Raw genomic sequence first — 24,782 nt, 5'->3', positions numbered from 1 at the left:
CCTGATGCTGGTGCTTTCATTTAGCAGAATCTACTGAAAAAGCAGAAAGTGAGATAAACTCTCAGCTACTTCTTTTCTGTGACAGCAAGAATCCCATTGCAACTTCTTTTTCCTTATATTTGTTTGTGGGACATAGGCACGATGGCCAGGCCAGGTTTTATTGGCCATTCCTAATTGCCCTTGAAAAGATGTTGATGAGGGTAGGTACACCCACAGTTCTGTTAGGAAGAGAGTTCCAGGATTCTGACCCAACAACAGTGAAGGGGATAGTATTCCAGGTTAGGATGGCGAATGACTTGGAGGGAATTTGCAGATGGTGGTGATCCCATGTATCTGCTGGCTTTGTCCTTCTAGATCTCAGTGCTTGTGGGTTTGGAGAGTGCTGGCAAAGGGGCCTTAGTAAGTTGCAGCAGTGCCTCTATAGATTCTACACACTGTTGGCACTCTGCATTGGTGATAAAGGGAATGAATGTTGATGGGGTACCACTTAAGCTGACTCTTCTATCCCAGATGTTGTGGAGTTTCTTGAGCATGTAGGACCTGTACCCATCCAGGCAAGTGGAAAATATTCTGTACTTCTGAGTTGTGCCTTACCTGCCACAGAACCCCAAACCTCTGACTTGCTCTTATAGCCACAGTGTCTATATAGCTGGTTGCGTTCAGTTGCTGCTCAGTGGGAACTCCGAGGATATTAACAGAGGGGGATTCGTTGATGTTAATGCCATTGCATGTCAAGGAGAGGTGAATACGTTCCCTGTCGTTAGAAATGACCATTGCTTTGTACTTGTGTGATGCAAATGATACTTACGAACATAGATAATTTATTTAGTTTTTTATTGAAATGGATGGAATGACTTAAGTATGTTGCAGCATGCCAAAATTGACATGTTTCCTTAAACAGTATTTTGATAGCCAGAACAGGAACACCTCCTTGAGGTGCAGCTCCCACTGACTGACTGACAGATTTTTCTCTTCAAGTTAAATTCTTAATTTACTCAAACAAAATAAGTTAAGGTGTTCTGGTAAATACTAATCCCTTACATATTGCGGCAATAGGTGCGGCAATTCACTTGGTTCAGACAGATGACGATTCATGAAATTGTCATTCACTTACTTTGATAACATGTTCTGTGGAAAAAAAAATCCAAAGTACTGAATTGTGTGCAGTGATTATCCATCACATTGCAGATTTGAAACAATGTACGACAGAGTCTTATATTTTCAGGATTGGTTTTCATAGTCATAACATGTAATGACCAGAATTAAACATCCAGTTGTTTGAGGTAATCTATTTACACTCCGATTCCTATACGGTCTTGGTTTGGAGGAGTTTTGAAGTTGAATAACACACTGAAACTGAATCAATGTCTGAATTTAATGCTGTGCCTGGATTGATGACTGTATTTTCACTACTGAAAAATATTCCCTAATTGTTCAGCTCAGTACCTCTTTCCAGTCCAATGACGCTGTTAGCATCAACACTTCAAAGGCTGACAGTAGCTGAATGAATTGAAAAAAGAACGTCAACTGACTTCCAAAAAAATGTTTATTATGATAATACTCCCTTGTTATTCATTGGTCAAAGCTAAGCGTACAACAGTGTGATCGTCCTTTCATGTAATCAGTGCTGGAAAATTGCTTTAAGAGTTGCTCAGTGCTTAAATGTGCAGTGCTTTTGTTTAACACCCCTCAATTGAACTCTTTCACAAAAAAAAAATGTTCTTTGAACTGTATCCTAAAGGAAATGAATACCACCAAAGTACAAGAACTCCATTCATATCGATAAGAAGTTAGTTAATTGGGTGGGAAAAAAAGAATCTGCAGGAGAGGATTAGGCAATGGAGCTCACACCAGGAAGAAATCAGGTGGCAAGCCTTGGTGAATAGTTCCTCACTCTGCAGCTACACTTGAGGAGCTGGCAGAATCTGTTTAGCAAGGGCATCAGTGAGACTGAATCATTCTCAACCTACTTGAGTAAAATCAGTGAGATCAGGTCCAGGCCATCTTTAATTATTTAAGGTGTGTCCAACTGGTAATTCAACAACTAGAATGTGCATACTTTACCTTTTAAGGGATGTGAGATCAAATGTACGCCATCAAGCATCGTTGTAAAGGTACGTGTACGTTCTCCTGATAAAATCATGAATTAAAATGGCCATCAGTTCACTGGACTGTGCAGCTATTTGTGTTTATAATTAGTTGTCATTACATTATGAGAAGAGACTGCCAATGGATACAGCTGCCTGTACAATTCCTTCTCCCTTGCTTTTCCTAAAACTATTCCTGTTCTCTTCCGAATTCTTTGCTGCTTACTGTCGTCCTCCAGCCCTAACACAGAGGTACTAGGCCATTCAAGAGGGAATGAAACTGCTTGATCAGCAGACAAAAACAGTCCAGCATGTTATCATTCTGGGTTGTAGAAAGTAGAAAATAAAAGCAAAAGAAGTGTCCTAGAAATTAACTATACCCTAAGAGGGTAAAGAAGCAACTAACCTGTATGGAGTGGAGTAGCCCATTAATAATGTCGCTGCAGGATCTTATCTGCTGATCAGAACCATGATTTGCTGTGTGCACCAGTTCAGGAGCAGCTCCTAAATCCATCTGGGAACTTGTATAGAAATGTTATAATGAGACATCTCAATGCTCCTGGCACACAAATTCTAGAACAAACCATGAGGTAGTGCATCGCTCAAAAATACAATAGATGAGACTTTGCTGAAAATAGAATGGTTTCTGAACAATGTCCATCATCGTTAATATGAAAAATTGGCCAGCAGCGTACAATAAGGAAGAGATACTCCATGATTGTTGTATCTCCAGAAACGGCTGCCCATTTTGTGTCCCTCCATTATAAAGCAGTATCTCACATTTTAAAAAAACAACATAGAACATAGAACAATACAGCACAGTACAGGCCCTTTGGCCCACGATGTTAGGCCAACCTATTATCCTACTAAGATCAATAATTTTACTTCTCTGTGATTCTTTTGGCAGTTGTGCATTTGTTATTAATGGGCAATTAATAAAATGATTCAAATGAAATGAAAATGATTCAGAGTTTAAGTACCATTTTAACAATATGATTTAATTCCAGTCAACTCTCTGAACCAGAACATGAACAATTAAATGTATGGAGTCTCAATCTTTTAAGTAGTGAATTGCTTTAGGAGATTTCAAAAATGTCAAGTCTTTTTTTTTCCATTTCTTTTCCTTTCTATCTTTTTTCTATTCCTGAATATTACTTTACTCCTATCATCAGTTCACTTTCTGTACTTGATTTCACACACCTTAATTCAAATTCTTTCATAGTCCTTCCCCCAACTATTTTCAATTCTTTCATCTAATTGGTTAAGTACATGCCCTGTTTGTCCTATTGATCACTAAGTTCCTGGTTGCCCTTTTTGTGCCATCAGTTTTGTCAACAATAAATGTTAATAATTGAAGAACTCTAAGTAATGGGGTACTTTGTGAGACCCCTACTCCAGCAAATCCAGGTCCCTTTTGATACCCATTTTGCTCCAGGTGTAATAAGAACTGAACGTATGACGCTTGCCTTATGTGAATTGTTGCTCTGGATAGGATGAACATTATCAGTAGCTCCGGGTCTTGTGTTGCCCTAGTTCCTGGGCATTGAGACATGTAATGCAGAATGAGAAAGCAATTAACTGGAAAGGTAATGTTCCTCAGTATTAAGGAGAAAGCCGAGTTTATACAGACCCCATTGCATTGACGCTGCTAACAGAATTTGCCCATGATCTGCAATGGATGGTATAATCACAGGTGTACAATCGACTGATTTTAAAAATAAGCAGGAATTCTCACTTAGTACTACCTTTCCTGATTGTTAGCAGTTGCATCCACAATCTCATTATTAATTGAATTTTTAACAAGGTGCAAGCAGCTGATTGAAATTACTTAGCAGACCTGACATAGGTTAAAATCAGAATATAGAGTAAGTACTTATTGAATTGCCTGAAATAGTTGGTGTGCTCCACGTGCGGTGCCTTTATAATTGACTCCTGACAGATGAATAGGACTACTTACCCTATATAAGTGAATACTTCAGAGGTGCTACACATCTCTGAACATGCTAATTAGCAAAATAGGTTAAAAAGAAATGAGTGAATGCCTGTGCCAAAGTGGACAGTGTGTGCTGGGTACCAAAATGAACTTAACTCAGTTCTATATCGGTTTATATCCGAATTTCTTTGCAATGTGAACAAACTCAAGGATAAAAATAGAAATTCTTGTCATTGTGCCATTTCTGTGCTCTTTCTATAATTTTGTGGGTGCTATTTTTAGAAATGAAGTTGTAAATGAACCTATATGTTTGGTAGAAAGTTCTGCCCATTCCTGAATTACTAATAATGTATTCATCATGTTTTAAATATTAAGCCCCAAAGCATGTAAACAAAATATGAAAAAACAAATAAATGAAAAGTATACTCAAAATGGCCATTTGGTTAAAAATGCTGGGAACACATAAGGCAAAATAGTGCAGGTCACATATCACACAGTACAGGCCATATCAGGAACTGGAGGAGTTTCAGCTGTATGAAGCAAAACACTGGCGAAGACTGTGGGAAAATGAACAACAGCAGTTATCATCAGGAGCCAGAGACTGAATTCCCTGGTATTCATGCACATTAAATAGGAAAGCACTATCTTACAGTGCCTAATGTGGCTTAACCCTTTGACTGCTTGTTTGATAGCAATGTTTGGACATCTAAACATTCGGACTTTTAAAAAATGACTTATCTCAACATAGAACATAGAACATAGAACATTACAGCGCAGTACAGGCCCTTCGGCCCTCGATGTTGCGCCGACCTGTGAAACCAATCTGAAGCCCATCTAACCTAAACTATTCCATTATCATCCATATGTTTATCCAATGACCATTTAAATGCCCTTAAAGTGGGCGAGTCTACTATTTTTGCAGGCAGGGCATTCCACGCCCTTACTACTCTCTCTGAGTAAAGAACCTACCTCTGACATCTGTCCTATATCTATCACCCCTCAATTTAAAGCTATGTCCCCTCGTGCTAGCCATCACCATCCGAGGAAAAAGGCTCCCACTGTCCACCCTATCTAATCCTCTGATCATCTTGTATGTCTCTATCAAGTCACCTCTTAACCTTCTTCTCTCTAACGAAAACAGCCTCAAAACCCTCAGCCTTTCCTCATAAGACCTTCCCTCCATACCAGGCAACATCCTGGTAAATCTCCTCTGCACCCTTTCCAATGCTTCCACATCCTTCCTATAATAAAGGTGATAAAAGAGGACAACTTCACCTAAGAGAAAGTAGATCATCCTTTCTTCTGTTTCTGATTATTCATTCGATCAGACATTCATCACTGTAGTTATATTCAATACCTACTTTCTTCTTTTTATTACCTTAAGTTTTATTGCCTGATACTGTTTGATAAATTGCTGTTTATCAAATAGTATCATGAGATAAAAATATAATTGTAAATTAAAAATGTAAATGCCAGAGTAATTACTGCAAGTGCCAAAATAGCCACTAGTTCCTGCCCAGACAGGGCTGGTCACTTCAGCTAACCACAAGCAGCTTCAAGTGTCTATCCACCGCATGTACTGCTGATGTCCCCATGTTCCATGCTCAGTGATATCTGCACCATTGCATGCACGGACTGACCCTCTATGGTATTAAATTTTTTAAAAGTTACAAGTAATTCTCTGTTGTTTCTATCCTGCTCTCTGCCCCCCACCCCCTCCCAGCTCCTCACACCAAATCAGTTCGGGTCAGGGACAGGGGTGAAAGGGGCTGCACAGAAGGAAGGCAGTTCTTGATGTGATTACCTATATGCTCCATTGCTCCACCTGGTGGCGGTGTCCACAATAAACACAGCTATTGATGTTCAGAGATAGTAGGAACTGCAGATGCTGGAGAATCCGGGACAACAAGGTGCAGAGCTGGATGAACACAGCAGGCCAAGCAGCATCATAGGAGCAGAAAGGCTGACGTTTCGGGCCTAGACCCTTCATCAGAAAAAGATGTTCAGTGTGAATCTCAGCCAACAGATGCTTAGAATGCTTAGGGTGGATGAGGTGACTGGCTGTGTAATAGGTGGGTAGGCTGAGTGGGTTGGTCAGTAAAGTGGCAGATCGGTGAGGTGGGACAGGTTGCGAGATCTTGTTAGGTCAACACTGAGTCAAGTCAGTTTGGGAGGTGAGAAGCCTGGTGATGGAAACTAGTTAAGTTGCTTCACAGGGTAGGTTTTTGGAAGGGAAACCCTTGTGGTTGAATAGATGGTTGGTAGATGAGGGTGGAGTGGGTTGGAGAGCTGCCAATTTGAGTGTTTGGATGGTCAGTTCTCTCATTACCCAGAAGTTCAATTCGGAATCCATCTATCTAACATTTCTCAGATAACAATCCAGGTAAGTTCATTGGCACTATCTGAAGTCTCTGACTTCCTTTGGGAGGGAACCGGGCTGTGTGGGAATTACCTATCAGAACTTTCTGGGCAATTCCATGAAATTCAGTACATCTGAATTTCTGTGGGATCTAGATGTGCAGTTTGGGCCACCCAGGACATTCTGTAAGAATGTGACATTGTTGAAATAATTTATTTCTTTCTTGAGGGGCAGCACAGTGGCTTAGTGGTTAGCACTGCTGCCTCACAGCGCCAGGGACCCGGATTCGATTCCATCCTTGAGCAACTGTCTGTGTGGAGTTTGTACATTCTCCCTGTGTCTGTGTGGGTTTGCTCTGGTTTCCTCCCACAGTCCAAAGATGTGCAGGTTGGATGAATTGGCCATGCTAAATTGTCCAGAGATGTGCAGGCTAGGAGGGTTAGCCATGGGAAATGAAGGGTTACAGGGATAGGGTGTGTCTGGACAGGATGCTCTTCTGACGGTCAGTGTGAACTTGATAGACCTAATGGCTTGCTACCATATTGTAGGGGTTCTCTGATTCCTTGAGAATAATTGAGCAATGCATTGTGTCCAGGAGTCAGATTAACTTCCTTGCTCTTCTTCAGTGTTGTGCCATGAGAGTTTTACCTCCAGCTCAGAAAGCAGGTAGAGTTTAATATCTATCTTAACATGTTTAATATCTTATTTGAAAGTAAGTACTGGCAACAGTGTGGCACCCCCTCAGAAATGCATTGGCGTGTCAGTCTAGATTTTGATACCAGTCTCTGGTGTGGAACTTGTGTCCACAATTTTCTGTCAGAGAGGCTAGAGTTCCATCGTGGAGACGTGGTGCAGAGGTTGGATGAGGAGAAATTATTTTATTGCTGCGGCCATCCAAGCCTCCTTACACTGTTCTAGTTGAAGGTAGCATTACTGTGCTGTCTGGTTTGATCCCCCCTCTTCTTACCAAGCCCCCATATGCAACAGTCTGCAAGTGAAAACAACATTTCCCCATCACTACTTGCAAATCAAAATCTTTGTGTTATGCCAACAAAATAGCCTAGAGGATTTGCATTAAATATGTCATGTTCACATGGTGACAAATGGTTTTGTAATCTGATGTAAAAGAAGTAAGTTTAAAGATCTAATATCTTTCCGAATCAGTGTATAGGGACAAAATGATATATAGGCGCATGAAGCAGAACATAAATTCATTATCACGATATTTCTGTGGTAATCCAACATTTCATATCTTGAGCAAGTATGTGAAAGGAGTCTGTTTTGTGGCTGGATGTTTTGCTGGGCAGTGTGCCACTTACAGTAACATTAACAGCTTTCGGGACTAAGTTTCACTGCTGTGGAAGTCTGTATCTGAATTGGAATTCAACGTATCTAATCTGCGGCAGCAGATTCTACAGTTGAGTTTCATGACTGCTTTCTTTTTGACATATCAAAACCGCAGTTAGCACTTGAATCTTTATATTTGGGACCATCAGCAAATATGTTTCAGATTACTTAAACTCTTGCACAAATTAATTGAACTAAGTACCACAAGTATTTTATTCACAGGCGCAGGGCTTTAAAGTTTAGTCATAATGTGCCTTCAGAGTCCAGATTTGCAATAACAGTGTTCATTGTCATTAATCGATAAAACTAACAATGTCTTGTGCCCTTCACATGAAAGCAATTAAATCTGGAAATTGAAAAGTTGCTGCAAGTGATTCTCATTTTTCTACAGGCTGCATTGTTGAAGTTCCTGCAGATGGAAATTAATTATAAATTGCTCATTTGTCTTGAACTTACACTTTTATGCTAAAAGCCCTTGAGAAAAGGTGCACCTTGTTAAATGAGCTAAAACTGTGTTTTGCTGCATACTGAGTCATAAGTACTTCTGAACAACCTCCCTTGCCCTGAAAAATTATGTCAGTTTTTAAGGAATGCCAAATTTCTCCATTTCATGTTAAAATTTCTAATAATAGAATTAGTTAATCCTTAAACTCAGAATTTATTTTAAAGTTTGCTTAGAGTATTTGTGTATCTGCCTTCATCTCTGTACAGGTTCCAATCTTTGACTCAGTTTTTATAGAATGAGAAACCTTGCTTTCTCCTACTTAATTGGCTGTGACAATAATTCAATGTGTTTGGCTGTTTAACACAAATTTAATGTTTATAAAGGTGCAATCTTTGTCACAAAGTTTGGTAGATCCTTGTGAACTGCTTTTCTAGAGGTAGAAGATTAGGATTTGCAAAAATCAGAAAATGGTTTAAGTAATTTATCAGCCCTCTAAGTGCAATTACACTGTGACAGAACATTAAACAAATAATTATTGGATTGTGTAACAAAGACAATGTAATCAAATTAGGGAAGTTTAATCTTCATACAGCCTGGACAAAGCAAAATGATAAGGACAGTTCAGAAGATGAGTTTATAGAATATTTTGTAATGATTTTCAAGGCCAGAATGTTCTGGAATCAACTGGAGATAAAACTGTTTTAGATCTAGTGTTGTGTAATGAGACAGGGATAGTTCATAACTTCAGAGAACAAGACCTGATAAGCACTTCTGATTACAATACAATTGAATTATTTGGTAAATTTGATCTCAAAATATCCAATCACAATCAAGAATCATAGACAAACAAAACCAATTAAGTAGATATGAGGGAACAGCCAGCTATAGTTTATTTGTAAATAGATTAAAAATTATGCCTGTAAATAAACAGCAGGAAATAATTGAAGAAATAATTCAAAGGGTGGATTTTAATGCCTTCTCCTAAATCTCCAGCATACCATTGCAAAGTTTACAAAAGTATTCAAAGGTTCCCCACACTTCATCCCTCACCTTCCTTGCATCACCCCATTATGACAGTTTTTTGCCCTCTTAGAGCACTTGACAGGGTAAATGTGAAAAGGTTGTTTCCCGTTGTGAGAGTGTCTAGGACAAGTGGCCATAATCTCAGAGTAAGTGGTCACCCATTTAAGACAGAGATGAGGAAGAACTTTTTCCCACAGAGTAATGGATCTGTGGAATGTTGATCAGTAAGGGAATCCAGGGTTACAGGCCAAAGACAGGGAGTGGAGCTGTGGATATCAGATCAACCATGATCTAATTGAATGGCAGAACACACTTGATGAGCTGAATGGTCTACTTCTACTCCTACATCTAATGGTCTTATGGTTGCATGTATCTTCGATAGCCACACAATGTGCTGTCCTCAGGCTCTGTGCAAAGTCAATAAAAACGATTTCATGTTCTCTGGGCAGAAAAATAAACCACTCAATATTTAACAAATGCATCTACAGCATTGAAACTCAGATAAAAATACATTTTGCCATGTGGAAATAATTCTTTAATTCTTTTAGTTATATAAGCTTGTGTCACCAAGTCAAAAATCACATCAAAGACACAATCTCTTATGACAGTTTATGGAAACTGACATACAGTCTCAGATTGATGGAACACCTATTGTTCTGAAGCTCACAAGAGCACTAGAAACTCAGCCAAGCATTAATAATGGCCACAGCTGTCTTACACAAGATGTTAATTTCAATTCCAAAATAAAGTATCTGTCAATCAGTGTAAGAAAGTAGGTGGTTAGATTTTATTCAAATCTAGTATTTTTTCAATGGTTGCAACTAAAATGAAAAAGGTGGTTAGTTTATCTTAAAGCATAGATATTTTTCAATTGTCAAAACTTTTTTTAATCAGCCCGAGCTATTTACATTACAGTAGAGGAGATGACAACACAGACTGATGGAATATTTTGTAACATCTTTCATTGTATTACGGTACCTCTTCCTTCAGAAAACATAGGGTTGGTTAATATCAGAATGATCCTAACAGGTTAAATCCCTGCACTGCATTAAAAGTGCATCTATGTTACAATGCCACACCTAATAGTCATACTTGAGGATGTGAAAATACTCAACACTTACCGTTCAGAGTATTCCAGACATCTCAGTAGTCTTTCTATTTCTTTCACAAACTGTCAAACCTGGTGTTGCTTTTGATAGTCTTCCCAAAAACCCTCACCACCAGATGGAAATGGGGTGTGCGAGGAAATCTTTGTCCGCTCATTCAAAATGGAATCCAACCTCAGTGGGAATGGGTTTGCATTTTTCAAACTAGGCATTTCCATCTACAGAAGGGGCAGAGAAAAAAAATGGGTAGGTAAATGGATTTTTTTCAAATAACTAAACAGGCCATTCATACACCTCTCTGCCTTTGTTCCCAAATGAAAATTTAGCCCTTTGATGTATTTCAGGAAAGATATGATTGTGTTGGATACAATACAGTCAATGTACGCAAAATTGGTCTGGGTAATGAGAATGTTACTCTGTGATGAGAAGTTGAACAAACTCAGCTGATATTCTCTGAATTTTAGAAGAATGTGAGGTGATCTCAATTAAAGGTACATGATTGTGAAGGTGTTTAACAGGGTCAACATTAAAAGTTTGTTTATGCTGGCTGGGAAACTTAGAACTTAGGCGCATAGTGTGGGGGATGATCATTGAAGACTGAGCTAAGTTGAATTCTGTCACTCAACAAAGGTATGTGAATGCTTGGAGTTGCCTACTCTAGAGAGTTGCAGATGCTCCATTCCATCATTGACTATATTTAAGGCTAAGGTGGGCCACTATTGAATCAGGCATTATGGGAAGCACACAGGAAAATGGAGCTGAAACCTAAGATCAACCTAAATCGTATTGAATGGCAGGCAAGATTCAACAGAGCGTATGGTTTAGTTCTGCTCCTATCTGTTGTGTTCTTGTGGCCAACATAAATGTCAGCTCTTGGTGGGAAGCCAGCACTTCCTCTACAGTGATGTGAGATTTGCGTACAAAGTAATCTGAAATCATGTGTCCGGCTGAGCAGTTTAGTGCCACTAGGTTACACAAAGTTATTCCTGAATGTGGGCAATTACTTCAGAAATGGATTAATGTCAACCATGTCAAACATTTTAAGGGTAATCTAAACCACAAATAGTTTTGTTCTACATCATTACAACAGAAAGTTTCAACAGTGAGCTGTTAATGTCAGTATTAACAACTTCGAACCAGTTCAAGAAAGCTTTTCAGTATCGTCCTATCAGATGCATCCCATAATATGGAAACAAGATATAAAAAATGTTTAAGAAATATGCTTCCAAGGTCCATTTGTGAACAATGGTTCCTGGCAGGCCAGTAGCATCTCTTAATACCCGCTGTCGGTTATCATTTGTAGTTGTGTAAAATGTTTAATAAGGTTACATTTTAAGCAATTTGATTAACATTGTATAATATATGTAAGATGGTCTGTTTCCTGGTATGAAATATGAATACAAAGCCTGTTAAGTACACATAAACATTGCTGATTCTCTTGCAAGAGAGATCATTTCAGAACAAAACCTCAATGAGACCTGAAAGATGTAGGGTATGGTAAGAAGTTTGTCAGAATTGTGTGAAAAGTCCAGCAAGGCGTGCCTTGACATTGGGAGCAACTTGCTGCATCTTTTATGTAAGTCCAGGGCATCAAGGTGACATACTCACAAGTCAGTAATGAGTTGTCTATGAAGGAAGATTGTTGCTTGTTAACAATCTTATTCACTACATGTTTTGCCTCATTAATCCACAGTTTTCCATCTTACCATCAGCTGCAAGCAAATTAGATGCCTAGAATTCTTGCCATGGAAGTCAGAGATGGTACCTTTCGAGTTCAGCTCATCACTTGCTCTAAAGGATGTCCATGTTGCACCAACCCCTCAGGGCACACTCCATAGGTTCTGCCCATACAAGGTCCTCTTCTGTGGGCATGAGCACTTGATATGGACCAGATTGTAAGAGCCTTCATAATACAACTCTAAATCCACTTAGGATTCTTCTGCACTTCATTGCTGTACTTCGGGCTGCATCGGTAACTCTCATTGTAATGCTGCAGCAAGAACACACACCCTGCTCATAGACTGGACCAGACTGTAACTCCAGCCCCAGTTGTTCACTCTTGTAGCACTCATTCGCTCTAAGCCTACTCAGTCAGGCTCTGAGTAGTGCTGTATTGCCATTTATTGTGGGCACAAGGCCAAAAAGCTTATTGTGTTTGTCAACAGTCCTCAGTCACGTCCAGGGCGATAGCCTTCAGTCTGAGGTTCCTCGCCCACTAAGTCAAAGCAGCCTCTTTATACCTGTTCAAGGGCTTGTATCCAGTCAGTCAGCTGCTCAGGGGTGGTCAGAGTCTTTTCTCAAAAAGGGTGAGGAGCTGAATGTTAGGCAGCCCACCACCTTGACTCTTTCTGCCCCATTGTGGGCTGTATCTCTCCTGGAATGAGAGAGTGGCAGGTATTAAGGGAGACAAAAATGGGTGGCACATTTTTGGTGAAGGTGGGGAGGTGTCCAGAATGAGTGAGTAGGCAGCACAGAGGATTTGCAGGGTTAGTGGTGAAGGGGTGGGGTGGGATGAGTGTTAGCGAGTAAGGGAAGATGTTGCAGACAACAGGTGAGAGTGATAGAGTGGGAGCCTTGTTGGGAGATGAAAGCAGTAGCAGAGATAGAGTGAATGTGAAGTATTGGGGAGACAATGGTACTCCTTACATTGGCAGAATGGCGAAAGTTATTGATCTTCTTCCTACAGTGCTGGGTATTTGTCTAGATGACTGGCACTGCTGTAATCCGGGTGGCTACCTCAGAATAGTCTGGCCTGTTGTCTGGGAAAGAGCATATTCCATCTCTACATCATCCTATCCACCAGGGCTTCCAGGTCCCTATCTAGAGTGAAAGGCCAACATTTTCTCTGCTATGCCTGAGCCAAAAGTCAGGAATCGTACAGGACAGCAGGATTACTGGTGATTATCTAGGTGTACAATGGCCTTTTAAAGATGATGCCATTGCCAGGGATGGTAGTGAATTCTGGGATATCATGATAGTGGCAGGTTGTCCTGGATACGATGGGTGGTAGAATGAGGCTGGACTCGTGCAAGAGTGTTGCCATAAGGACAGGGAATGTAGTTGATGGTGTGAGTTTGGTAAGATATGTTGAGAGAATCCACGAGCCTTGCAGAGAGAAACTCTCCATGAAACTCACCTAAACTGACCCCTAGCTAAAGAATTGTACAATTCAGCTCAAAGTGAGCACCTATTCCAGACAGAGATGACACAAAGTGATCTTTGTTAAATCAAATAATCCTCATGTTGACGGCTAAAATAAATCAGCTGAAACAACGAACAAAACAGTTTTGCAAAGCTATTGGTTTATTGTTTCTATAAGCACCTTCTGGTGTGATTTTGTTTTCAGTATGACGACGGTGCCATTGCCAAATATACCATGCAGCAACGTGCTGCTATGGCCTTGGTTGAAGTCATCACCCCATAACTATCGAGGTCACTTCTGTATCACGTTGTTAGGGCGTTCGCTCAGAATTGACACTTGTATTAAAACATTCATTTGTGGCTTGTGGGTATCAATGGCTTGGCTAGCATTTATTGCCCATCCCCTTTTGCCCTTGAGAAGATGGTGGCCAGTTACTGTGCATTTGATATAGGTATACTCACAATGCAATGGGTATACACAAGGCAGGAAGCACCAGGACTTTGGCCCAGTGACACTAAAGGGTTGCGATATATTTCCAAGTCAGGATGGTGAATTGCTTGGAGGGGAACCTACAGGTAGCGATGTTCCTACGTATCTGCTCCCTTGTGCTTCTAGGTAATAGAGCTCATGGATTTGGAAGGTGCTGTTGAACGTGTCTGCATTCAGTTCATCTTATAAGTAGTATACAGCAATAGCACTGTCCACTTGGGAGTGAATGTTGAAAGCGGTAGATGGGAGGCCAATTAAGCGGACTGCTTTGTAAAAACATAGAATGGGAGTAGGCTATTCAGCCCCTTAAGCCTGTTCTACCATTTAATAAGATCATGGTTGATCTGTTACTCCATATACCTTATATTGGCCCATATGCCTTGATATCTTTGCTTAACAAAACTTTATCTATCTTGGATTTAGAATTAACCACTGATCCTGCATCCACTGCCGTTTGTGAAACAGAGTTCCAAACATTTACAACCCTTTGTGTGTAAATCTGCTTCCTAACCCCTCTCCTGAATGGTCCAGCTGAATTCTCAGACTTGGCCCCCTAGTTTGAGAAACCTCAACCACTGAAAATAATTTATCTTATCTAGCCTGTCTTTTCCTATTAATATCTTGAAGACTTTGATCAGATCATACCTTAACCTTCTAACTTCAAGAGAAAATAGGCCTAACTTGTGTAATCTCTCCTCATTACTTAACCCCCAAAGTCAAAGTATTATTCCTGTAAATCTGTGCTTTATTCCCTTCGGGGCCATATATATCCTTCCTGAAGTGTGGCGACTAGATCCCCTCTCTGAACTCCAAGTGAGGCCTAACCAGTGTTTTGTATAACCGCAGCGTAACTTCCATAACATACATCCTTGTATTCCAGCAATCTGGATATACAGGCCAGCATTCCATTAGCTTTCTTGATTATTTTGTGAACCTGTTTGTGACATTTTAAAGATCTGTGCACCTGAGCCCCAAAGCCGCTTTGGACATCTGCTGTATTTAACTTCAAACAATCTGCAAAGAACCTTGATCTATCCTTCCTAGCTCCAATTATGGTTAACGTGACACTTGCTAACATTGAACTCCATCTGCCAGAGTTTTGCCCATTCAGTTAGCCTATCAGTATCCCTTTGTAACTTTATGCCATCATCTACACTCTCTATAATGCAGCCTGACTTTGTGTCATCAGGAGATTTTGGATATATAACTTTCTATGCCATTATATAAGTCGTTAATAAATAATGTGAATAATTGAGGCCCTAACGCAAATCCTTGTGGGACACCACTAGTCATATCCTGCCTACCATTTGACTGCCTACCCATTACACCTACTTTCCGTCCCCTGCTACTGAACCAGTTTCCCAGCCCATGATAGTAATTTGCCATCAGTTCTGTGGGCTTCTGCATTGGTTAATAATCTCATATGTGGGACTTTATCAAATGCCTTCTGGAAGTCCATGTAAACACACCCAAATACATTCCCCAGTCCACTACCTTAGTCTCCTCTTCAAAAAAATTCACTGAGTTTTGTCAGGCATGACCTATCTTTCATGAATCCATTCTAGCTCTCCCTGATCAACTGAAAATTTTCAAGGTGTTCAATTACCCTGTCCTTGTTTATAGACTCCAACAATTTCCCCACAACAGATGTTAGGTTAATTGGTTTGTAATTCCCTGGATGGTATTGGGTTGCTTGAGTGTTCTTAGAGCTGCACCCTTCCAGATAAGTAGGGAATACCTCATCATACTCCTGACTTGTGCCTTTTAGATGGTGGACAGGCTTTGGGGAGTCAGGAGGTGCGTTACTCATTGCAGAATTCCCTCCCTCTTATCTGTCTTGTAGCCACAGTATTTATATGGCTAGGAGCAAATTACTGCAGATGCTGAAATCTGTACAGAAAACAACAAATGCTGGAGATCACAGCGGGTCAGACAGCATTCATGGAGCAAGAGCAAGCTAACGTTTCAAGTTTAGATGACTCTTCTTCAGAGCTGAAGTGAAGTGTGGAGTGGGCAGCATTTATTCTACAGTTTGCAGGGGGGGATGTGTGGGGGTAGTGGGTTAAGGGTGCTGGTGGAGAAAAAATGTTGATGCTTCAGATGAAGTGATCAGAATGTGAAAATAGCTGAGCAATGGTGTGTCTAACTGCCAGACTTGAAAGGACAGACAGTCCCAATAGGATGGAAGGAGGGGAGAGGAGACATGTAAAAGAATGTAACAAGCTAAAAGAAAGGGACGAAATGGTTCACAATTTGAAGGTGTGGAGCTCAATATTAAGTCTGGAAGGCTGTAAATTGCTTAGTCTGAAGATGAGACATTGTTCCTCCAGTTTGCGCTGTAATTCACTGGAGCACTGCAGTATACAGAGGACAGACAAGTGGGCATGTGAGCAGGACGCTGTGTTAAAATGACTGGCTATGGGAAGGTCGGGGGTCATACTTGTGCACAGACTGGCCCGCAGAAGGTGCAACACCTGCCCCTTCACCACATCCCTGCTCACCATCCAAGGGCCTACAAAGTTTTTCCAGGTGAAGCAGCATTTCACCTGTACCTCCTCCAATCTTGTGTATTGTATTTGCTGCACCCAATGTGGCCTGCTCTACATTGCAGAAACCAAATGCAGGCTGGGTGACAGCTTTGCAGAATGCCTCCAGTCTACGTACAAGCATGACTCCAACCGTCCTATAGCCGGTCATTTTAACACATCCTGCGTGCACATCCACTTGTCTGTCCTTGGCATGCTGCAGTGCTCCAGTGAATCATGGCGCCACCTGGAGGAACAACATCTCATTTTCAGAGTAGGCACTTTACAGCTTTCTGGGCTTAATATTGAGTTCAACACATTCAAATTGTGAACCATTTTCTTCCCTTTCTTTTAGCTTGTTACATTCTGTTATCATGTCCCCTCTCCCCTCCCTCTATTCCTATGGGACTGTCTGTCCTTTCAAGTCTGGCAGTTAGACACACCATTGTTCTGCTATTCTCACATTCTGATCACTTCATCTGAACTATCAACATCTTATCTCCACTAGCACCTTACACTTGCTAATCCCGCACACCCCCCAAACTATAGCATAAATGCTGCCCACTCCACACTTCACTTCAGCTCTGATGAAGAGTTATCTAAACTCGAAACATTAGCTTGCTGCTTCTCCATGGATGCTGTCTGACCTGCTATGATTTCCAGCATTTGTTGTTTTCAGTATTTATGTGGCAAATCTAGTTCAGTTTCTGGTCAGGCGTCAACCCCATGATATTGATACCAGGGAAACAGCAATGATAGTTGAGGCTAAGGGGAGATGGTTAGATATTCTCTTGCTGTAGGTGTTCATTGCCTGACACTTCTGCGGCATGAATGTTATTATTTATCAGCCTAAACCTGGATGCATGTGAACACAGGCTACATTTAGTAACTCAGGAGTCACAAATGGTGAGCATTGTGCAATTATCAGAGAACATTGCCACCTCTAAACTGATAATGGAAGGAAAGTCAGTGATGAAGCAGCTGGAGATATCGGGCTAGGACACCACTCTGAGGAATTCCTGCAGTGATGTCTTAGGATGGAGATAATTAGCAGCTAACAATTACAAATATTTTTCTTTATACTCATTTTGACTCCAACAGCAGAGAGGTTTCCCCCGATTCCCAGTGAATTTTTTGGTTGGGCTCCTTAATGTCGCATTTGGTCAAATTACGCATTGATGTCAAGGGTAGTAATCTTCACCTCACGTGTCAGTTCAGCTATTTTGTCCATGTTTAAATGAAGGCAGTAATAAGGTCAGGGGCTGAATGGCCTTGGCAGAACCCAAACTGAGTGTCAATGAGCAGGTTGTTAGTGAGTGAGTGCTACTGATGGCATTGATAACAATGCTTTCCAACGCTTTGATGATAAAGAGTAGCCTGTTGGGGCAGGTTGGATTGTCCTACTTTTTGTGGTGTTCATTTTCTTGTTTCTATCCACTGCAGAAGGTTTGTCAAGTGTTGTTTCCGTTCAGCTGTGTGGCATATTCCCAAGGTTTATTATATTTATATTTGATTTCTATTGGCTGTATACAAAGGGATTTTCCACATGCTCGAGTTCTATTAAAGATTGTGGTTCATCCATCTTCAGTTCCCAAATTGCCAGCAGCTTTACTTTTTATTCCTTGAATTTCCACAGAATTGACAATGTTTTTAGACATTCTTTATTCCTGGCCATTTTTTTTTCCAACTCTCACTTTTCTATGTTCCCTTGTCTTGAGTTTTCCTTGCTAAGAACCGTTCAAGTCCTGTGGAGGAAATAACTTTTGCATTTATTTAGAGTCAATCACAAGTTCAGAATGTTCCAAAGTATTTTCAATCATGAGGTACTTTTCCATCATCATCAACATTGCCTTTCCTACACCACAATCATCAATGTGAACACAGCAGTTAAATAAATGACCAGATTAATCACCTTTGTTGTCTTTAGTCGGTTTGATGCATACAAGGATCTGAACTTCATTACATTGACAACAACTAATATTAGAAAGTTGAGTAAGGTAGACCTGTAAGTTTTTGTAAAGGGACTTGTCCAGTTAATTTAAGTGGTGGATACTGCCCTTAAATGCTTCCTGACCCACCTGATTTTATAATATTTGCAGCATCTTGCATACAAACCTCAGAAATGTGCCCCTTTTCCACACTTATCCTTCATCAGAGAAAATCTTTGCATGTTTAATTCATTTGCCTTCTGCAGGCAATGTGTTTCTTAAGTTCAGTCTTTGAAATACTTAGTTTATGGTTTACCTTGATTCAACTGACTGGTATGCAATATTTGTACTGAATATTATTCCTGAACTTGAGAACCATGAAATATCCTGCAAATTTTAACCTTTGTCACATAAAGATGTGACTCATAATACTGTCTTTCTCAAGGAGGATTTGAACATGATGATAGAATCCCTACAGTGTGGAAACAGGCCCTTCAGCCCAACAAGTCCACACTGAACCTCAGAGCATCCCACCCAGACCCATCCCCCTATAACCCACCTAGCCTACACATCTCAGAACACTACGGGCAACTTAGCATGGCCAATCCACCTAACCTGCACATCTTTGGACTGTGGGAGGGAACCAGAGCACCTGGAGGAAACCCACACAGACACGGGGAGAATCTGTAGTGTACAAACTTTGATTATCTTCCTCCAGTGTTTGCCTATTTCACAAATATAATTTGGTTTGGGTCCTGGTGTGGGATTTTAATGTTCAAAAATTGACTGGATTTGCATTTGAGTCTATTAGATAATCAGGCATATTTTGTTAATTAAATTAATATACAAAATATTGTTAATTGGCTGAATGGTGGCATGCTAATGTATATGAAGGGTGCATCTCCAAGTCCCACTTCATAGACTTGAGCGCACAATCTAGGCTGGCGTCTCCCTGCGGTACTAAAAGAGTGCTACCCTGGCAGAAGTGTCATCATGCTAGGCTGAGGCATCACCTGCCATATTTGATGAAGGTAAAAAGCCCTTGGCTTTATTTGAAAAAGAGCAGGATATTCTCCTGGTGTTCTTGCACGCATCGAACTCACAACCAACACCAAAGGTGTTTAATCTGGTCATTTATTAACTGCTGTACTCAAATTGGTGATTGCCTTTCCTACACTACAATGTTGACGATAATGGAAAAGTACTTCATAGATTGGAAATACTTTGGTACACTCTGAAATTGTGATTTATACTGTACATAAAAGCAAACTTTCCTGTATAGTGCTTGAACAAGTCTTAGCGAGGGAGAGTAAAGAAAAAGAAACAAAGAAAAGTGAGAGTTGGAAAGGGAAAAGGCCAATAGTAAAGAATGTCTAAATTACAATGTAGTTGCTATGGAAATTCAAGGGATAAAGAGTCAAGCTACTAACAGCTGGGGAACTGGATATGGATGGACTCTCCACTTTTACGCACCAGTGAGCCATTAGGAGAGGACACAGTGAGAAACCTGGCACTAGTTTTAACAATTTTAGAAAACATCACATTTGCACAGATGTGCTACTTTTGCAATGGAAACATGTTTAGAACTAATGTCACAGCCAACAAGGAAAAAGTATGATGCAACTCTGAAACTCACCATAGTTTGAGTTGAGTAGGAAGCCTCCTTTGTTTGACAATATTTGTCACACTTATCTACAAATTGTAGTATTTTCTCCAAATATGTTCTTAATGCTTATTTAAGGGTTCAATAACCTTCAGAATATAGAATACATTGGCAAAAGTGAAGTGCAATATCGACAGAAAGGTTTAGTGATCAGCTTGACCATTTTAGTGCTAACCTGAGGCTGCTATCCTTTCCAAAATTAATTCACACATATGTGCAAACAATTGCTGAGAGTCATTTTTGTTTAAACACTAATGTCTCATTAAATGATATAAATTAAGAACTAAATTTATGGATTGTTGTTGGCTACACAGTTGAATTGAAAAGTCCGTGCTTCAGATGAGACCCAGAGTTTGTGGCTGAGAATTTATTTTCTAATCCACAGCCCAGTCTTGTACTCATTGAAATTAGTGGATGAGCAGCAAAACAAGGGACTGGAAAAGGCACTAGCAAAATTCTAACCTGTGAACTTTAAAATAATTTCAGGATACAAGCACAGCAAAACTAGAAGTAAGTGGCCATGAACAATTCAATAGTCACCATACAGGACTTAGAGTGGGGAGGATCCAGAATAAATAACCATTTAAATTACATTTAATTCTTACAATGAAATAAAGCGAAAGTTCAGACATTGGTTGGGAAAAGAATGAAGGCTCAAAGAATTTTAATTCCCTTTATAGTAAATTCGTATAAAGGTAACAACGACAGCAAGAGCAATTCAGTTTGCATAGCACCTTTAACTCAGCAACTCATCCCAAGACATTTCACAGGAGTATTATCAAATAACATTCAACACCAAATCACATAAGGAGATATTAGTGTAAATGAACTTACTCCTTTTCATATAAGTTTTCAGAAGTATTTTTAAGGAAGGAGAATACATGGAGAAGCAAAAAGGTTTAGAAGGGTTACAGAGCTTGGAGCCTTGGCAGATGAAAGGATGACCTCCATTATAAGGCAAATGAATCCAAGATGCAATTGAGGCCAGGATCGAGGAGTGTAAATATCTTGGAAGGTTGTGGGGTTGGCAGAGATTATGGAAACAGAGGTCAGAAAAGATGTAGAAGAATGTAAAAACAAGGATAAATATTTTAAAATTATGCAGCCTCTATTTGTATGGTTGGTTTGTTTATCTGCAGACTGTACAAGTGCAGGTAGCTCTGCCATTGGATTTTGAAGCTAGATATCTATTGCAAATGTACTTCCTCACCCAAAGAATGAATTAAATCTGGGTGTTTGAAAATACAATAGGTGACAAGGAAATCTAAATCCATCCTTGTTCCATTGAAATCTTTATAGTCAAGAAAATTGTAGCCACTTCAGTTTAAATGTGATATTAATATATAAATGTTGTCTTGTGTGGTTAGATTGAATTTATCTTCCATTTGGTTAATGATATTTCCAAATTTATCGTGCTTGGGAGGTTTTCGGATGGGTTTAAAATGTGCACCAACATTGCCACCCATCACTATGCCACCAACCTGTTCAACGTTCCTATTCTGGGCCATTTCCATCACCCACCCAGGGTGAGGACAGCCGCGGAGGAGAAGACCCACCGAATCTTGGCATGAGCTGACAGCTGCATATGTGGCTAATCAACATCTAAAAATGTCATTCCCCAGGATTTGAACAATATTGGCAGCCTTGTCCTCCACACAGTGAATGACAAATGGGGCTAACTTTTCGTAATCCTGTGAGTCTGTGTTAGGAGATGGGACTGGGAATAAAGTTTACTGCTACCTGATACATTCCCATTGCTGAGTGATCTTACTGGAAGTGGGGTTAATGCGGCAGTAACTACCAGTCCAGCAGTAGCAGGGGGTTAATTAATTTCATTAATGGGCCAATTGCTGAATGCTAATGGCATTTCCAGGACTTCCCTGATAGCAAACTGGCCGCTGTTTGAGGCTGGTGCCTGGCAGGTACCTACAGGCAAAGTCCTGATGACAGGCCAGTGTGGGGATATTGAAGTATGCGCTCAGTCAACCAGCAGGACCCAATTACAGACACAATCACAAGTCATCCTGTGTACAGGTATCCGTTTATATTGATAGCCTGACAACTGTGGTCATGCACGATTTTCACATTTTTTAAGATGCCATAGGGAGCACCTCCATTTTAAGACACCCTCAGTGTCTCCTACCTGCCTCAGCAGCATTCATCTCAGCAATTACACCCCAACTGGGAAATTCTGCTCGTGCATTATGTGTATCCAAGCAAATCTCTACAATGGAGTTATAATGGAGTGATGCTAACATCTATAAACCAAACACTTATTTATCTCTAGTGAAACATAGGTGAAAATGTCAGGTCCATTAGATAGACAGAACTAAGGTTGAAAAGAGTATAAGAAGAAGCACTGATTAAAATAAATCAAGAAGTGCCGGTTAGTTGATTCCAATCATTGATTTTCAAAGTTTGCAAATCCAGTTGTGATTAGACAAGGTCTAACAACTCATTCAACAAACTGACTCAGTCATGGATGAGAGACAGTCTTTGGCCCAGAAATTCCAACAGTGAGATACTTGGAGATTGAAGTTGGGGTTGCTTGGAGTTGTTGTAGCTTGGAGTTGCGAGTCAGGACCATGTGGAAGCCCTGACGCAGCTGACCTGTCAGGAATTGATCAAGAAATTGAAATTTTGTGGGGCAGTTACTCTGAGTTTGAAACCTTGTGAAAATGTCCCCTAGAGTCGGAGATATTTGAGGTTTCTGACTCACTTACCCAGGAAAAGTTAGAGGATTAAAATTCTGCTCCAACTTCAGGGTACTTATTAAATTAAACACACCAACTCAGCATTAACTTCTCCCCACAATCGGATCTCCCTGCTCCCTAAAACTCCAAATCTAACAGCATCACCATACCCCACCCGACCTGTCTCCACCGAACCCAACACCCAGACTCCCTGATCCAAGAACCCCAACCCTGGTAGACCAAACAAGCCCTGGCCCTAATCAGAAGTTCTGGACCAGGCCCTTATACTGGTAGTAGAAGCCCACTTCTCGCAACTTGACTCTAATTCCAATATTACATTCTCCTTCCTCTTACCCCTTTTACTCTGTGCTTCTTTGCCTGTGTTAATTGTTCTTTGATTTTTCTATATTGCTTGCTCACTGCATCTTTGTCATTTTATTCCATTCACACTGCTGTGTTCTCCTCCTGTGCTGGTTACCCTTCAGCATTTCACACTGATGTTCATTCATTCTCTCTGTTTCTCAGTTTCTGTCTGGCTCCTTGGACAGTGCAGCTAATTGTTTTGAGCCTATTAATTTCAAAAATAATATTATGAAAGCAAGCTCATTCAGATTACTCATCAGAGCCTCTTGCCATTTATGCACCAGGGAGTAAACTTTGTTTTGTTTCGTAAGCTAAGGAGCCATAGTCCATAATGGCCCATAGACATCTCTCTCCAGTCGAGAGACAATTGGTTATGCATAGTTTGAGAGTAACCACTCCACAAGTGTGGGGTAAAGTAAAAAGCTGACCTCCATGAACTGCCACAACTGGCACAGGAATTGAGCCTGCATTGTTGGCTTTGTTCTACAGCACCTTATAGTCACCTGACCAACAAGCTAACCAACACAATGTTTCATAAGGTAGTTAAATACAAATGAGATTTTTTGATATATTATTTGAAATTTGATTTATTTTTCACATTCCTGTCTATGGACAATAATTGTCCACAGATTTTTAGTGTGAAGTCAATATGTATGCCTGCCAGCCTAGTTCCAGCCAAATAAGATGCCTTGTGATGCACTTCCGCACTTGAGGAGGCCATTGAAGATTGTAGTTATTTTTAATTCATGCAATTCTTAGGTTTTTGGCATGGTAACAAATCTTGGTTGTAGTAAATCTGCATGGAAACTGTGTAACGGTACAACTTTCTACAAATTATGAAACTCAATTGCATTGATAATCAGGTTCTCTGTATGATTTGAGAACAATGAAAAGACGGAAAACGCTAAGAGACAAAGCAAAAGGAAAGAAACTTTAGAATGGAAGTGAAAAAGTTAAAAGTAAATATAGGTAGAGAAAGGAAAAGTGGACATACTTGCAGGAATAAATGGCATACTGGGCAGATTGTTTAGAGATATGTCTCTTTTAGGGATGTTCCTGTTACAACAACTTAGGTCATTAAACAAATTCCTGTATGTTCTGCAAAGCTAGATAAGCTTTTCTTAAAAGCTGACAAAACACATGTTCTTTTTGCTCAGTATCTCTATGTAAGCTGCCAGGATTTGTCAAGAACGTTAGATTTCTTGAGATCTCAGCAGAGTGGCAATGTGTGCAAGCTGGATTTATTATAGCTCAAAAGATTTAACAGATTTATATATAAATTACTCATTCACTGTGACAAGAGTGTAGTGTCCATTACTCAAAAATAAGGCACTCAGTAAGATTATGTTCATTTCCGAGACTGGCTTCTACTCCCATTGGACTGGGAATGGCATTGCTAGGAATTCACCTCATTGTGTTCAATAGCAATTTGTTCAACCAACAGAACTACCATGTTACCCTGAAAAGTTCATGTGAAGTGAATTAATATCTTGTGAAGCAAATTTTGAGGATAGATGTTTCTATGTATATTTTGAGCACTTGTACATGCATTTTCCCTTTTGTGTAGTGCACTGAGAAAACCTGTTCATAGATTTCCTCTGAGATAACAAGGTGTAGAGCTGGATGAACACAGCAGGCCGAGCAGCATCAGAGGAGCAGGAAAGCTGACGTTTCGGGCC

The 24,782-nt window shown here is 40.2% G+C and overlaps 1 protein-coding gene across 2 annotated transcripts in view; it reads left to right on the top strand.

The window, feature by feature from the left end:
- The window catches only part of afap1l2 (actin filament associated protein 1-like 2), a 216,440-nt gene that overhangs the window by 135,989 nt on the left and 55,669 nt on the right, over positions 1 to 24,782 (top strand). The gene's annotated exons all lie outside the window — the stretch shown is intronic.

The sequence above is a fragment of the Rhincodon typus genome, chromosome 20 (assembly GCF_021869965.1).
Source record: "Rhincodon typus isolate 14 chromosome 20, sRhiTyp1.1, whole genome shotgun sequence".
Taxonomy (NCBI): Eukaryota; Metazoa; Chordata; class Chondrichthyes; order Orectolobiformes; family Rhincodontidae; genus Rhincodon; species Rhincodon typus.
This window is presented reverse-complemented; position numbering and strand designations above follow the sequence as displayed.